Here is a 16,813-nt window from a genome sequence, read left to right as displayed (position 1 = left end):
TCAAATAGTCATCATACTCACAGAAAAATATATACTCTCAACAAAGAGATAAATGCTTTGTTGTTGTTGTTTAGTCATTTAGTCGTGTCCGACTCTTCGTGACCACATGGACCAGAGCACGCCAGGCACTCCTGTCTTCCACTGCCTCCCGCAGTTTGATCAAACTCATGCTGGTAGCTTCAAGAACACTGTCCAACCATCTCGTCCTCTGTCGTCCCCTTCTCCTTGTGCCCTCAATCTTTCCCAATATCAGGGTCTTTTCCAGGGAGTCTTCTCTTCTCATGAGGTGGCCAAAGTATTGGAGCCTCAGCTTCATGATCTGTCCTTCCAGTGAGCACTCAGGGCTGATTTCCTTAAGGCTGGATAGGTTTAATCTTCTTGCAGTCCATGGGACTCTCAGGAGTCTCCGGCATCAATTCTTCGGCGATCAGCCTTCTTTATGGTCCAGCTCTCACTTCCATACATCACTACTGGGAAAACCATAGCTTTTACTATACGGACCTTTGTTGGCAAGGTGATGTCTCTGCTTTTTAAGATGCTGTCTAGGTTTGTCATTGCTTTTCTCCCAAGAAGCAGGCGTCTTTTAATTTTGTGGCTGCTGTCAACATCTGCAGTGATCATGGAGCCCAGGAAATGCTTGGCAATAAGCAAATTGTTAAATTAATAAAAATAAATGCAATAATAAGCAGCAGCAATTTGTGCTATTTTTTCAGTACCTTTCTCCTGTTACTCTCAGCTGTGACTTGCTCAAATAGGATCCCATCTACCTGAACACCCAAATATCCAGGGATAAGAAATATCTCTAAGGAACAACTTGAATTCTTTCATAGGTTTCCACATCCCACAAGTGTGTCCACTACTGGCAATGACTTGCTGGCAAAAACATGCAAATGCTACATTAATATGGTTCCATCCATCCTAATATTCAGTCTGGAACGAGGACAGCTGAGATGTTGCTGTAGATTCCCACCTCCACCCACCGGAACACAAGTACTATGGGAAACTCTCATCTTGGGTTCTTGGGTGTTGGATTGTGGTGCCTGCTTTGAAATCCAATGTATGTAAAATGTATGTTGGGAAATCATTAACAAAACTTTAAAAAAGAAAGAGAGCAGCCCCTGTAGTGTGGACTTTCAAGAAAAGAACTGCAGTGCTCCCCAAGGATAGTGTCAATCAAAATATTAGTTGAAATATCCCCTCCCAAAAAAAGAAAGTCAAACAAGGAAGGCATTTTTCAATGTAAGGAAAAAGGGAAAGTGGGAGAATACTGAGTCATTTCAGCTCAGCCCAGATGAAAATCTTTTATAATAATAAAAGGTAAAGGTAAAGGTACCCCTGCCCGTACGGGCCAGTCGTGTCCGACTCTGGGGTTGCGTGCTCATCTCGCTCTAGAGGCTGTGAGCCGGCGCCGTCCAAAGACACTTCCGGGTCACGTGGTCAGCGTGACGAAGCTGCAGCTGGCGAGCCAGCACCAGCGCAGCACACGGAAACACCGTTTACCTTCCCGCTATTAAGCAGTCCCTATTTATCTACTTGCACTTAAGAGTGCTTTCGAACTGCTAGGTGGGCAGGAGCTGGGACCGAACGACGGGAGCTCACCCTGCCATGGGGATTTGAACTGCCGACCATACGACCAGCAAGTCCTAGGCACTGAGGTTTTACCCACAGCGCCACCCGCGTCCCATAATAATGGTTTCAGCAGAACAGAGATGGGAATGGAGGAAGGGAGGGTAGTGAAACTCCAACGCCAATCCCATGCATATTTTTTTTATCACGACTAACTCTAAATATCTGAAGAAGTGTGCATGCACACAAAAGCTCATACCAGTAACAAACTTAGTTGGTCTTTAAGGTGCTACTGGAAGGAATTTTGTTTGTTTGTTTGTTTTGACTACGGCAGACTACCTGTAACTACATCTAAATATCCTGCATTTTAATAGATACGTAAATAAAAAATCAAGTACACAATTGCAAAATATGGGTCAAGCTCCTGTTCTCCAGTTCTGAATATTTGTGAGGCAATGTGCCAGTAAAAAGAATTAAAGAACAGTGAAATGTTTCAGGGAATTATGTCCTGGAATGAAAATGGCAAGACATCCAAACTTCTACCCTTACTAAAGAGCCAAGAAACGTGGTAGAATATTTATTAATTTATCAAATGCAGCTCAGATCGCTTATCATTTAATCACAGGCCTAAAGGCCTTAGAAACTCAAAGCTGAACTTTCACCAGCAGGCTTAGCAGCCAACTAAACAGGCTTATTCTACCAATGCAACTTATTACAACATTTGTCCTTCGTTAGTTTACATTGCATATGGACCCCAGCCCAATATCTATTAAACTTAACTTAACAGGTTCTCAGTATGCCCCAAATAAAAAGAGGTACTATACTTTTACAGGATGTTTACCACAGGGATCAAAGCTAAAGAGGTTAATTATCCTTGCTCTCTGTAAAAGCTCTACGAATTGATTCAAAACTGAATCAGTGCCAGCGTCTTTGAAAAGTCCTCTGAGGCATTCAGGAATTCTTCTGAGGCTTGGCAAAGGGGCTTGTTGGGGGGGGGGAATGCCTATATAAAGGTGTCCCCTACTTACATGGGGTTACATTCTAGGTCCACGCATGCATAAGTGAAATTGCTTAAAGTGGGAAGCACCCTCCAAAAAGCCTCCAAAAAGCTTTGAATGCGTATTTCCCCCTGCTCTCCAGCTCTCTCTCCCACTCCCTCTCAAATCCAGAACCAGATATCTAGATTTGAAGCTCTGGGGCCAGCTGGAGACTAGAGGACATGTGGGAGAGCAGCTGCTGCTGCGCTATTTCGTAAACCAGCTGTTAGGCGGGGAGGCAGAGCAGCCTAAACAAAGCCCCACTGATCCTCTAGTCTCTTTGGGGCCTCCTCTGACCTCACTGATGCACCCTACAGGCTCCAGGGAGGGTCTCCTCGCGAGCCACGAGGATTCTCCAGCTGTCTCCCACCATTTCCTGGTATGATTTTCTTTATTCATTTATCTCCTGCAGTCGCATGCAAGTAGAATGCCTATAGATACAGATATATAGATATCCCCTCCATCAACCTTGTAAGAATTAAAGAAGATGTTTAATTTGTTTAAATAAAGTTGAAATCTGACCTATAAAAATATAATACGTGTTGTGTTGTGACAAGCAAGGCTCAAGACTGGAACACTCTGGCCAACAACCAAAACTAGTTGATCAAAAGGAGAGTTCATTGGTGTCAACCTTTAACTGAAACCTAGACTGGAAACAACGCAGAACATAACCCTTCAGTGTATGTGTCTTTTAAGTCTTTTTGTGGAGTTTTATAGGGCAGCAAGACTTAGGTCTGCAATAAAATACTATTCCAACACAACACAAGCAGATCCCTGCTATTGGGAACTTACAATCTAAATAGTGACAGTGATAATGGAAGAAGGAAAAGTTAAAATTGCATTTGTGTCAATGCAAATGCACAGAGGCTTTGATGTGGCTGAGGATGACTACTAAGAGGTCAGGGTAAAGGCAAATTTGAAGCAAAGATTTGGAGGAAGGAAGAAGCAACAGCGATACCATTTTGTTTCACTTAGCTTTTATGAGTTCCACCCACATATCATGAACAGTGCCTCTTTCAGCCAGTCGATCAGCTGCAAACTTTCACTTACTCCTGATGTGTGCATGACTGCACACCAGATCAGCAACTCTCTCCCTCTCTTTTAAAATAAAAAAAAATCCTTCCAGTAGCACCTTAGAGACCAACCAAGTTTGTGATTGGTATGAACTTTCGTGTGCATGCACACTTCTTCAGATATTATTTTGTTTCAACTACAGCAGACCAACTCGGCTACCTACCTCTCTTTTAAATCACTGATGCAGCTGGTTAGGCACGGAATCTGTGGCACCTACTCCATCTCCACTGCTAGGAATGTTGAAAGCTGCCTTATACTAGGTCAGATTATTTGTTATTCTAACCCAGACACAGCAGTGCCTACTTTGAGTGGCAGTGGTTCTCAGGAGTTTCAGGCAAAGGTCCTTCCCATCACTCGCGACCAGATCTTGTAACTGGCAGAATTGAACCTGGAGGTATTCTGCAGGCAATGTATGTGCTCCAACACTGTTACACTCATTGCTGAGCACCACTACAGACTGGCCATCAGGGAGGAAAGAGACTAGCCTTGTTACCTGAGAGTAGTGGCAGCTGTGGCAGGTGGCAGTTCAATCCAACATGCCATACAACAGCTGCACACTAACTTGATTCTGATTCTTCCTTGGTGACAATCTCACATCCCCCAGAAATACGAATGTGGGGGCCCTCCTCCTACTTGGCTGCTGTACCATCTCAGGCTTCACAACATACCAGCTGGGTCGTTAGATTTAAAAGAATTAACAGTTTCTTGATCATCACTCAGATAGAAGGGGGCTATTTATGGATGGGGAGAGCCCACATTATCTGAAAGCCGATGGGCAGAGCTAACTCAACTACAGCAGGACAGGAAGAAGCCCTGGGGAAGCAGCTCTTGTACCACTGAAGCAACATACAAAGTGGTCCCAGGAGACCCAAACTCTCTGAAATCATCATACAATTTACATTACCTGGGACAAGCTTACAGCACTTTTCTTTCTTTCTTTTTTTAAACCTCAGTGCAGCTCAGCACTGCATGTTTAACTTGGTGGGAATACACCAAGGTTGGCTCCTGGCACAGTGATATATTTGACTGAATGAGTCTTGACAGACCACCCCCACCTCCCTAGTTTCAATTCTGCTAAAAGTATAATAATGAGAAATGGAAGCAGAGACCCAATTAGAAAGAGCTGTCTGGGACACAGATCGATCTAATGTATGTGTGCCAAATGGCAATGGGGGGGAGGGGAGAGAGAATGGATAGCTGAGGGGTTTTTTCCCCCATTCTCCAACCAAGGGCATAAAATTCCAGCTAGATAACCATTTTATATTGTCACATAAGCAGAAGATCCATTGGAGAAGAAATTAATATTTTTTTTGAATTAGGCTCGGGTGTACATTGAAGAAATGCATCTCTTTCCAAAGTTTGACACAGAGAAAAGAGAAACATGTGGGCTTGCAGATATTGTTTGACCCCAGCTTCCATCTGCCTCAGCTAGAATGGTCAATGGTCAGGGATAATGCAATCTAACAGTATTTGAAGAGCCTGAGGTTCCTTGCTACAGAGAGAAAGCATGGAGAAAAGGACAGTGGGTGAAGTATGGTTGAGCGAACTTTTTGCAATATCAGTTAAACGCTTTCTAAATGTGCCCCCTAACATGCATTAGTGACAGGGATCCCAGGTTTCCAGCAGGTGAAAACCTTTACAACTGGAACTTTAAATCATATTCTCAGCCACATGTTTTCTGTACTGCTCTACAGCATCTGTCTCTTTTAGCCTTTCGGGGGTCAAGGACACTGATGATAGCACCCCGGTGTTCCATCCAGCGGAGGGAGAGCAATATGATAACATCACCCCAGCATTCCTCCAGTCCTGGCCAATGAGCACAACTGTGGCTCTGCATGCTGTGACTGCCAACCTTAAAAAGACAGGAGAGTCAGCACCATGGAGAGCACCACATCCACAGCCATCTTTCAGGCAAAAAGGAAATCGTGATAGAAATGGAAACAAAAGCTGCTTCCAAAAATTACCCCTTGCCAAACTCCAGTGTGAAATATTCACTAGAAGAAGTTCACATTTGCCAACATCAACTGAATATGCTATATGACATCTGATACCTGACAGTATTTGACAGCTGGCATGGAATGGTATTTAGCATTGAGTGGTATTTGGTAGATGAACAAAAAGATATCTAAACAAGTGAACATTTTATTTTACACTGTGTGGAGTCAGAACAATCATACAACGCCAAGTAGTTTAAGGATTGGCAGGGCTGCCTCCCTGTGCAGCAGCCTGGGCTGCAACTCAAACAAGGGGCAGGTCAGATCCATCAGACCAATGGAAGATGTTCTGGAAAGCAACCCAGGACCTGATGTCATGACACAGACAAAGCCCACTGACTTGGGAGCCCTTGAGCTGTGGGCCACCAAGAATCTGAACCCCCCCCCAAAAAAAAAATCTTCAATGTACTGAATTCCTCCTGGCCAGGGATCTGCAGCCCCAAGTCATCCTGTCAGCACAGGTAACGAGCTGGAGGGAGTTGTCAGGGAGGAGGAAGAGTGCTCAGATCACAAGTCTGCCCCTTTAAGGCCTTTCACTCTTCAAGAAGTGGGCAAGAGTGTGGGAGGAGCAATCTGGCTCAGGAAGAATAAAAGGCCACTCCCAAACTGGAGGAGGTTACTCACTTGCAGCTTCCCTACATACTTCCTTGCCCCATCAGGCCCCATGGACTTCTTGCCAAGGCCAGGACAAGTCACCTGGCGATGCAAGTGTTTGCATTTGCAAGTGTGAAAATCTTCCCTGATCCTACAGGCTAGCAAAGGGTGCAAATATAATAAATACATAGAGCATATTTTGACTTTCACAAGTTTCTCATTCAAATGCAAAACTGGAACTTGATGAATCAATGAACAACCCCCTCCCCCCAATTACAGCTCTATCATGGGACTGTTTCCAAATGGGTACCTGTAGCTTTCTCCCTTTATGGCAAATAGCATGTTGCAGCGAGGGAGGGTAGAATTCAGATTGGGAAAAGAGAGCAAATGGAGAATATTAAGTCCACTTTCCCGATGTGCTTCAGCCCCATTCTGAGCCAAGACCCTCCAAAGCTGCATTTACCCTTTAAAACACAGACACACACGCAAGAGACGACCACACATCTCCCAGAATGACATCTACCCTGAGCCTCAATCATTATGTAATTATTTTAAGTAACAAGGCGTAATGTATTGGAGATATATGCCACAGCGTGGCCCAGATCTGGATCACTGGGAGCTCCCATGTTATGGAGCACCTTAGTGAAATACAATTTGTGAGCTGCTCATGTATTTAAGAAGAAGGATGTAAAGTGTAAATCTGTGAAGGTAAACTTAGTAATATGTTGGGTGGACACAAGGAAGAAACATTAACTGGAGTGAAAGGAGTAGGTGTTGAGGTCAGGCTAGACCCAGAGGGAAAGTCTCACTCAAAATTAGACCTAGAGGGCGTGTTCTCCGTTCCTCAGTCCAAGAGGTAAATTTATTGAGATGGATGGAGCAAGTCGAAGGTATCAACTACTCTGTTGATCAGGGAAATACAGAAAGCCAGGCCCTTTAATACCAGGCATGGCCTTCTCCAGAGGCTACTATTGGCCAGTCACAGAGGCTGGTGTTCTGGACAGCTGTTCCCCTCTGCACCTGAAAGTGACTCAAGGACGCTATGCTTCTATGACTCAAGCAGACACAGTCTACGGTAGTTCTGTAGGTTGGGTCTCAGACCCAGAAGTTTGTACCCCAAGCCCCAGAGACTCCAACCTTGGCAAACAAGTCCTAGAAACACTGTTTGGTACTGCACTTAAAAAAATTAAATTAGGGATGGGGGAACTATTAACCTCCAAACATTGTTGGACTTCAGTGCCATCAACCCCAGCCAGCAGAGCCAGTAGTTAGAGAGGATGGGAGTTGTAGTCCAAACATGTGGAGGGTCACAGGTTCTTCATTCCTGTGTTATAACTATACAAACACACACACTTTTATATACATTCACTAGTAATCTCTTTTGAATTGCTAAGGAAATGTTTTTATTTTTAATCTACAGGGGAAGAAAACCTGCTTTACTGCTTCCTTAATGAGAACTGAACGGCTAGAAAAAGTTGAGTTCTGGGTGGCTGGGTGTGGTGACAAAGCTGTATTTTAACAGCAACAAAGTTACTCAACTTCATGCATTATTTTGCATTCATTGCGCTCTGCTTTCAGTCTTACATTTAGATGTTCATGTGTACTGCACAATAATACACCCAATTAAACTTTATTGTTCATTAACCGGTTTATCAAAAGCCACGTGTAGGCTTTCCAAACACAACAGGTACTTAAGTTTTAATTATGAAATGCAGCTCTGAACCCTTACTTGGAAAGGGCATAAAAGAGGTGGATGACTCGCAAGAGCTGAACATGCCACCCCTTAAAAATCAGCCTCTCCCTGCTCCAAAGAAATCCTGAAATGAAGTAGGTGGTAGTTTCCACCATCAAAATCTGCCTACTTATAAAAGGTTGGTCAAATGTTAAAATCATGAACTTATTTGAACAATAATGAGTAACAAGTGTGTTGTGCAAATTACAAAAATGGCAGTCTTCTAGGACTCTCCATAGTCCAATCTTTCTCAGAAGCACTGAGCTTGCTCCCAGATCACATTAAGGTCTCTGCTCCCCACAGCAAACACAATGGCTTCCATTGTAGTCTTGGCCCCTAGGCAGCTAGGACGTTTACCATTGTGGTGACACTTCCTGTTCCTGTTCAGAGACATTTAGAACTACAGCCCAAGGTCTGTTGGGAAAGAAAGGCCATATGACATAATGGGAAGGGCAGGTGAATATGTCTTCTGTAAAGTGTTGCATGCCTAAATAAAATATATGTGGACATGTTTGACCCTGACTCCTGTAGAACTAATTAGTGGGGAGAGCTTCACTTCTGCCATGGCTATCAATGGCCCCCATGATTAAAGAGGTAAGGTAGACACCTGGCTTCACAGAATATTTAACCAAAATTCAATAATTATTTTTTAAAAATAGATTTATAAGTATCTGAAAAATTTACAACTTCAAACAAAGATAGAACTGAGTAATGCCATATTGTGTTTTAATTCATTGGAAGCTACCCAGTGACTGGTAACCCAGTCAGATGGGTGGCATACAAATTATTATTATTATTATTATTATTATTATTATTATTATTATTAGCTGTCAAATTTAGATCAGTCATCTGACAAGGATTCCGAACCTACTTTTCTTCTTTTGAAGCACCCACATTGCAATAATACTCAAGGGATCCTAAAAGGAAGTTCAAGTGTTATAAATGGCATGGGATTGGATTCAGAAAACGCCTTTCTTTTTGAACTCTGCTCCAGGACAGTGTCTGTCTTTAGCTGGCCCCAATCACCATGGCCGATTGTGGAATAATGTGTAGAGGAGCACTTTGTAATAAAATAAGTTGCACAGATCTGAGGGCGGAAAACAGTCCTTTAGAACAGTGTTTCCCAAACTTTTTTGGGCAACGGCACACCTGTTTACTGAAAAAAAATCTCGCGGCACACCACCATTAAAGCCCCGCCCCGTGACGTCAGCGCGCAGCGTCACGCCGGAGGGACGCACGAAAGCTATCCTATGTAAATACGGATTTAGCCTCGGTTTGCTCTGGCTTTGAAGCTAAAGGTTAAAGGGGGGGGCAGAGAGACGTGTAGACCCGTTTGCTTAGAAGTAGGTCCCCAGTGTTTCCCCATGGGGTCCCAAGGAAGAGCGGCGCCACCCGATTGGATTTCCTAAACTCCCGCCCTGAGCGCTGGAGTTCCGCGTAACCCAAATTAAACCCGGTTGCTTACACTCTGTCCAGGAGGACGCACAATCCCCGCTTGACGGATGGGTCTGTTCCAAGGCTGGCTCCGCTGGCAAAGCCGGCTTGCTGGACGCCTCTTGGCAGGGAGAGAAGCGGACGGACGAGTTTTAAGAGGCTCTCCGTCGCTCCAGAAGAAGGCAGGGCGAAGATTTCAAGGGGCATCGCTCCGGCTGCTCCCTCTCCCGCCACGCAGGAGCGATGGCTCTCTCTGGCTCTTCCTCCGCGCAGGCTGAGGGAGGGAGGGAGGTGCGCGTGTGACCCGTCTCTGCTGGGAGACCAAACCCAGCGAGGCAGAGTCGCGCGGAGGCGCCCAGGCAGCGCTGCCGGCTGCGAGGAGGAGCGCCAGGCAGCAGCAGGAGGCGCGGCCTCTCCTCGCCGCCGCCGCCCCGCCTCTCGCCGCCCGACTCGCCCGCCTCCCTCCAGGCATCTCGCGGCACACCAGCCGATGTCTCACGGCACACTCGTGTGCCGCGGAACACCGGTTGGGAAACACTGCTTTAGAAATTAAGTGATCTGTATCATCGCTGCCCAGTCATGAATACTTAACAGCCATCAGTTCCCTTTTCCTTCTTCATATTTTCCTTCTTTATATTATCACTTATCAGTCATTTAGCTACCAATTAATTATCTCAGCTCCAGAAGTTGCAATTACAGGCATTTAAATGATACCAGCAATCCAAGGTTAAGCATTAAATAAATACTTCTACCAGTGTGTAAGCAAGCATGGACACACACCCCAACAAGGAAAATGATTTAAAAATAAATAAATTAGTATTTGCCTATTTTAGTATTTTAATATTTGCCTACTAACACCAAATCTCAGCAATGAGATAATTCCTTGCTGCCACCATAAGCACCAACAATACACCTTCCAGGAAACATGGGTAATAATGATGTAGAGGTTTGGGCTTTTGACAGGACTTCATGGGGAGGTCTCTATTTCACAGTAGGTGCAATTTCACTTCCCCTGCCCTGATCTCCCTAAAACTTCATAGCCAGGCATAATCTATCTACAAGCAGCTTTTAGTGTGGGCCCAGGGGGGAACGGTGGGGCAGGCCCTGCTTGGGTCTTTTTGGGAAGAACTATAACTTCCTGTTGTTTCTGTCCATGGAGTTTTCTTGCCAGGGATACTGGAGTGGCTTGCCAGTTCCTGCTTTTGAATTATGGTGCTGGAGGAGACTCTTGAGAGTCCCATGGACAGCAAGAAGATCAAACCTATCCATTCTTAAGGAAATCAGCCCTGAGTGCTCACTGGAAGGACAGATCCTGAAGCTGAGGCTCCAATACTTTGGCCACCTCATGAGAAGAGAAGACTCCCTGGAAAAGAGCCTGATGTTGGGAAAGATTGAGGGCACAAGGAGAAGGTGACGACAGAAACGAGATGGTTGGACAGTGTTCTTGAAGCTACAAACATGAGTTTGACCAAACTGCGGGAGGCAGTGGAAGACAGGAGTGCCTGGGGTGCTCTGGTCCATGGGGTCACGGACAGTCGGACACGACTAAGTGACAATAATGTAACTGCCTGGCCTCTGGCTTCAAGGACTGCTTAGATATTTGGAATTAGGGCACCCAAAGCCCATATACACAATGGGTCAGATCCAGGGTTGCAGGAACAGTACATGCAATATTGTGTATTTTATCATTGTTCACATCTAAGTTCTTTGCTGGCCTACCTGTAAATGGGAAGGGAACAAAACACCCCCAGGCGAAAGCTGGGAGGAAGGCTGCTATTTCTATAGGTCAAGGGTAGCCAAAGTGAGGCCATCCAGCTTTTGCTGAACTACAACTCCCATTATCCTTGCCCACTGGCAATGCTGACTGGGGCTGATGGGAGCTGGAGTCCAGCAACACTTCCTGTTGGCTACCCCTATTGTAGGTTGATGGTGGAGAACTCCAGTCATTGGGATGAATTGTGAAATGCTTTGGCCACAGTCTTCTGGCAAAATGGCTGGCGAACAAGCAGACAATGGTGGCTGAAGAGGAAACGATCTTGCTTGTCAGTGGAAGTCTATTTCCCCCTGCCCCCAAATCACTTCACTAGGTTATGCAAATGCCACAGGAATGTGGGGAACACAAGGGCTAAACTTTATTCTCTTGGAACAGACCTCAAAAGAAGCACAGAAAGAGAATAAGATATGATAACCCATCCTCCCACCTAAGTATAGCTCTGAGTACTACATTCTTAAAATTCATTGTTACAGATATATTAGAGGTTCTGTTATGTCAGACAACTGTCCTCCTTATTAACAGAGAGAGGCAAGGTCATATTCCTGTCTTCTAATTTATTAATGTTGCACAAATAAATGTTTGAAAGGAATATGAATATTTTATTGTCTACGCGAAACTGGTGCTTTAGGATTTGCCCTACTGAACAGATTGAGATTGATATATATATATATATATATATATATATATATATATATATATGCATGCTTTAAAAAGTGACACCTCAATTCTGCAGGTTCTTGTACAACTCATCCCATTGCACACCTGTAGCTCAACTATTATTCCCCTCTGCATTAATTTAGATTGCACAATAGTTATAAGGGTCAGGATGATACCTATTCATGGGAGCTGCCCTTTGATAATATGGCAACAAGGCATATGGGAGCCATTCGTGTGAGAGAGAGGTTTGGCGAAAACGTAAGAGGGGATGGGTGAGATTTGTACGAACAGCGACAGTTTTTGACTTTGCAGATTTGGGTCTGATTTTCATGTAGAACATCCAATGTTCACTCTTTGGCATCTCCAGTTAGGGAGAGGATACAGGGGCGGCACCTACAGAGAGCTAGGGGGCCAAGGGCCCCGCCCCCATTTTCAAGGAGGGGGCTGGGCCCCTCAAAATTCCATGGTGATGTGTGCTCACCACATGTACACATCATGCGCTGTATGCGCAACACATCAGTCTGTCGTACGGCGTGTGTGCATGACAACAGCATGCATGGCTGTCAAGCACATTGCATGTGCCGGGCCCCTCAATCATGGGGGCAAGCTGGTGCGCCTTCTAGGAGACCTGGAGAGCCACTGTCAGTCAGTGAAAACAACACTGAGATACATGAGTCAATGGTCTTAATCAGTATAAGGCAGCTTCCTTCTAAAAGAACACATAACACTAGGAACACCTTACTCCTGATCCAACTGAATAAAACATTAATTGTAAAAGACCACTTTGTTCTTGTCCATGATGTAAGAAGCCCAAAGGGAACTGAGCCACCAAAAAGGTCTTTGCCAAAGGTCTATGGGGTATAATGCTCCGTGAGGGTCAGTGACAGGTGTACCGGTAATTCCTTCCATGAAATGGAGACTGCTGTACACAGTAATCATGCAGGCTTCCTCATTCTTTAAATAATTAGGAAGCCTATAATTTTAGAATTTGGAGTACATTTTCTAATTTGGCCTGCATGTCCAAGTGTCACTGCTCTCTAATAGCCCTAATAGAAAGTCTTTAGAAATGACTCTAATTGTGCTCCATTTCTCTCCATTTAACAAAATCTGAAGTTGCTTTCTTATTCCGCAGCCTTTCAAAAGATCATTTGACCTCCACTGTAACAGCATTCAAGGACATTACAATCTCTCTTTCCCCACAGAGCACCAATGGAATTCTGTGGTTCCCATTTTGGAGCAGGACAACATGCACCATAATAAAATGCTTACCCATAAATTGTCAGCTTTCGACTTGATAAGCACATGCAATCTCATGAGTCACTTCATCAATGGGGCAAAATGAGCAGTAAGAAACTATTACAACCACAGCACAAGCATGTGGGTGGACTAGACTTGAAGTAATACTACTCAGATTTCCCCTCATTCCCATCAAGTCCCCCCCCCTCCTTTCTGGGACTTTCTCTACAAAGCACACAGCCCATGAGGTGAGTTCCATGATCTCAGAGATCATATTCCAAGTTACTGGCATCTGTAGCATGGATTTTCTAGGGAGCAACTTGAATGCTCCCTGGATGCTGCTGCTTTTAACATTCTGGGCCTTATTCAATGAAGTAGTTTCATTAGCGCAAGGACTTCTGCCTATGCAATGGAATTCTCCTTCCTTCTCCTCCCAACATGCACCCCATAAATCTGTTCTGAGTTTCCCACCCAAGCCCTCAAAGCAGATTTGGGGAGGGCGCAGAGATTGGGGAAGGAAGGGAAGCTCTGTTGCACAGCCAGAAGTCCTTGTGCTAACAGAACTGCTTCGCTGGATACAGGCCACTGCCATGAATGCTAGCAACACTTTTTTCTTTAAACTGCTGCCTATGTCTGCAGTAATGGGGAAAGTGATGGCAGTCATCTAAATCTGCTAAAGCCTTCAATATGAACCTAAGGGTCCATATTATAGGCAACAGCATTCTGGTTGCCAGTGGCGTAGCGTGGGTTGTCAGCACCCGGGGCACGGCAAGTAATTTGCGCCCCCTAACCTGTGGATTTGCGCCCCCTAACCCGTGGATTTGCACCCCCTAACCCTAACCCCCAGATGTTGCGCCCGGTGCGGCCGGCCCCCCCTGCACCCCCCACGCTACGCCACTGCTGGTTGCCTGTTCTTCTGATTAGATCTATGGACCCATATGATATTATTTGAGGAAGTCTTTGCTGAAGATAGCAACTGATCCAAATATCAATCACAGAACAATTCTCTCTACAAGTGCATAAGATCATAGAATTGTAGAGTTGGAAGGGACCCTGAGGATCATCTAGTCCAACCCCCTGCAACAAAGGAATGTGCAGCTGTCCCATACAGGGATCAAACCTGCAACCTTGGCTATAAATATAGTTATTTATAGCCCAGCAAGTCCTTGAAGAATGGAATGAATTTTTCAAAGGAGTGGAATGTGAATGGACAAAGGATGATGGCAATAAATTATCTCTACAAACCAGGTCTGGGAACAGAGTGCTGGAAAGGCTACACATGAGAAATAGATGCAATGGAAGCAATAGACAGGAGCGGGAAACCTTTTTTTAAAAAAAATGTATGAAATTTAAATAATTTGGATCAATGTGTTAAAATTTGGAAAACTTGTGTGTGTGTGTAATTACAACCTTGGTGTAATCAGCACCATGCTCTAACCAACTGAGCTATGTATTTTGAGGCAAAGAAGATTGATCAACACAAAAATGGCTCAGCCGCTTTATCTGCTCATGTTGGTTTAAGGATTGAAGATGAAGTTGTTAAACTGGGAACTAACACCCAAGTAGTAATGGGGGGGGGGTAGAAACAGCATGGTCTTGGGGGTGGGGAGCAAAAATATGCATTTTATTTTTAAAATGAGATTATCCTATATCTGTGGCATAACTTTAACTCTGTAGTTCATGTATTTTCATCTACTGCTGTCTCTGTACTCTCTGAGATGGGGGTGGGTAATTTTATATTTGAAGTTCATTCCTTTGGATTTGTCTTTACCTGGAAAACCAATAACATTTGTATTGTTATTGTATTGTTTTCTAAATGAAGTTACCCTTAGTTCATTAATTGTTCCTTTGCCCTTCCTTGCAACACAATCCATGACGGACTGAAATCTGTTTGAACCCAGAAAATACAGACTGGGTCTATCTATCATAACATTCATTGGGTACACATTTCCTAAACTAAGATCAGCCCATATCAAATTCTAAACAGGTGGCAACCTTATTTCCCCATGGGCCTTAAATAATTTCTTTTCCAGCTAGCCTCATATAACAACTATGCTGGAATTTCAGCATTGTTGAAGGTCATGGCAGGGACCAGGGAGATCATGCATTTGAAGCACACCTAGAATGTACAAAATGTCAAACTTTGGGTATTTTCACAGGTGAGTCTTAAATTGCCTTTGAGCCTCTCATGGGCCAGTTATGTAAATGCCTGATCATTGTTACTGTGGAGTGAAAACTGGAGGACATTTGTAATGCAAATCAGTGTACTGGCCAATGTAGATTTCACATTCACATTAGACTGACTGAAGGGACAGCTGTATTAAGCATCAGAGTGTAAAAAATTCCTTTTGCAGATAGGGGAACCCGAGAAAAATGCCTCCATCTTCAACATAAACATAAATGTTAGTATCTAATGGGGGGGGGGGATATAGTATGCAATTTGTGCACTAAACAACAAGTGCACTAAAGTTTGATCCTGGTTTTTTAAAAATGTGGGATTTTGTCTCTTCCCACAACAACAGGCAGCACTTGTTAACCCAGCAGGGGGTCCCTCCGGTCAATCATGTGATGTTGCTATGACGTCACATTATAAGAGGGAGCGGGTGGAGCTGTGGTCTAAACCACTGAGCCTCTTGGGCTTGCTGATCAGAAGGTCAGCAGTTCCAGTCCGTGCAACAGGGTGAGCTCTCATTGCTCTGTCCCAGCTCCTGCCAACCCAGCAGTTCGAAAGCACGCCAGTGTAAGTAGATAAATAGGTACCACTGCGGCGGGAAGATAAATTGTGTTTCCATGCACTCTGGCACTCATCACAGTGTCCCGTTGTGCCAGAAGCCATTTAGTCGTGCTGGCCACATGACCCGGAAAGCTGTCTGCGGACAAATGCTGGCCCCCTCGCCCTTAAGCGAGATGAGTGCTGCAACCCCATAGTCACCTTTGACTGGACCTAACCATCCAGGGGTCCTTTACCTTTACATTTACCTATTGACCACGCATCTGTCAAACCTGGCCCACACCAATTTTGATACCATCTGTCCCATATACCCCAAAATATTTCCTACTTCTGTGGTAAATGCTAGGCAGGAACTCCCAGATCCATTTGGATTTGTACATATCTAAATTGAAAGCTGATGATCAACTCTTTGCTCAAAAAATGTGTTTGTGTGTATATTACTTAGATTTGAATCCTACCAGAACAGCTGAAGGTAATCAGGTAAATGATTAACAACCTGTTTGGGGAAATCAATGAAACTGATGATGGGTAGGATATAAAACTGAGTAAATAAACAAACTGAAGAGGGCAATCTATGCTTCATTGCTTGATTTATCCATGTAACACTGATCTCATGCACAACTTTACCCTATCCTTTCCACTTTAGCCTTAACCATAATTAAGTCTTACACTGGCATGAATATTCACAGTTGTAAATGGTTATCAGGTTCTCTTAACCAGAGTTTGCTAACCAACTTCAAACACTAGTTTCAAATCCTGGTTAAGAAGGAATGATGTTCACCATTCACCAGTTAACAATTATAGTGCGATAAATCTAACCATATCGAGATGGTTGGGAAAAGGACAGGAGGAATCTGTTTTAGGGAGCTAAAGGGCTGGGGCAAGAGAGCACATAATCCTGTTGTCGGCTCCCAATCTGAACCACATTGACCAGATCACCAACCTTCCTTTTGCATTCATCTACAGTATTCCAAAACAAGTAAA

General features: G+C 44.3%; 1 protein-coding gene across 6 annotated transcripts in view; it reads right to left on the bottom strand.

Moving 5' to 3' along the window:
• GRID1 (glutamate ionotropic receptor delta type subunit 1) overlaps positions 1 to 16,813 on the bottom strand; it is a 716,702-nt gene that overhangs the window by 568,941 nt on the left and 130,948 nt on the right. The window lies entirely within an intron of this gene.

This window comes from Podarcis liolepis, assembly GCF_965112155.1.
Source record: "Podarcis liolepis genome assembly, chromosome: 5".
NCBI lineage: Eukaryota > Metazoa > Chordata > Lepidosauria > Squamata > Lacertidae > Podarcis > Podarcis liolepis.
The sequence above is the reverse complement of the archived record's forward strand: the minus strand, read 5'-3'. Positions and strand labels throughout refer to the sequence as shown.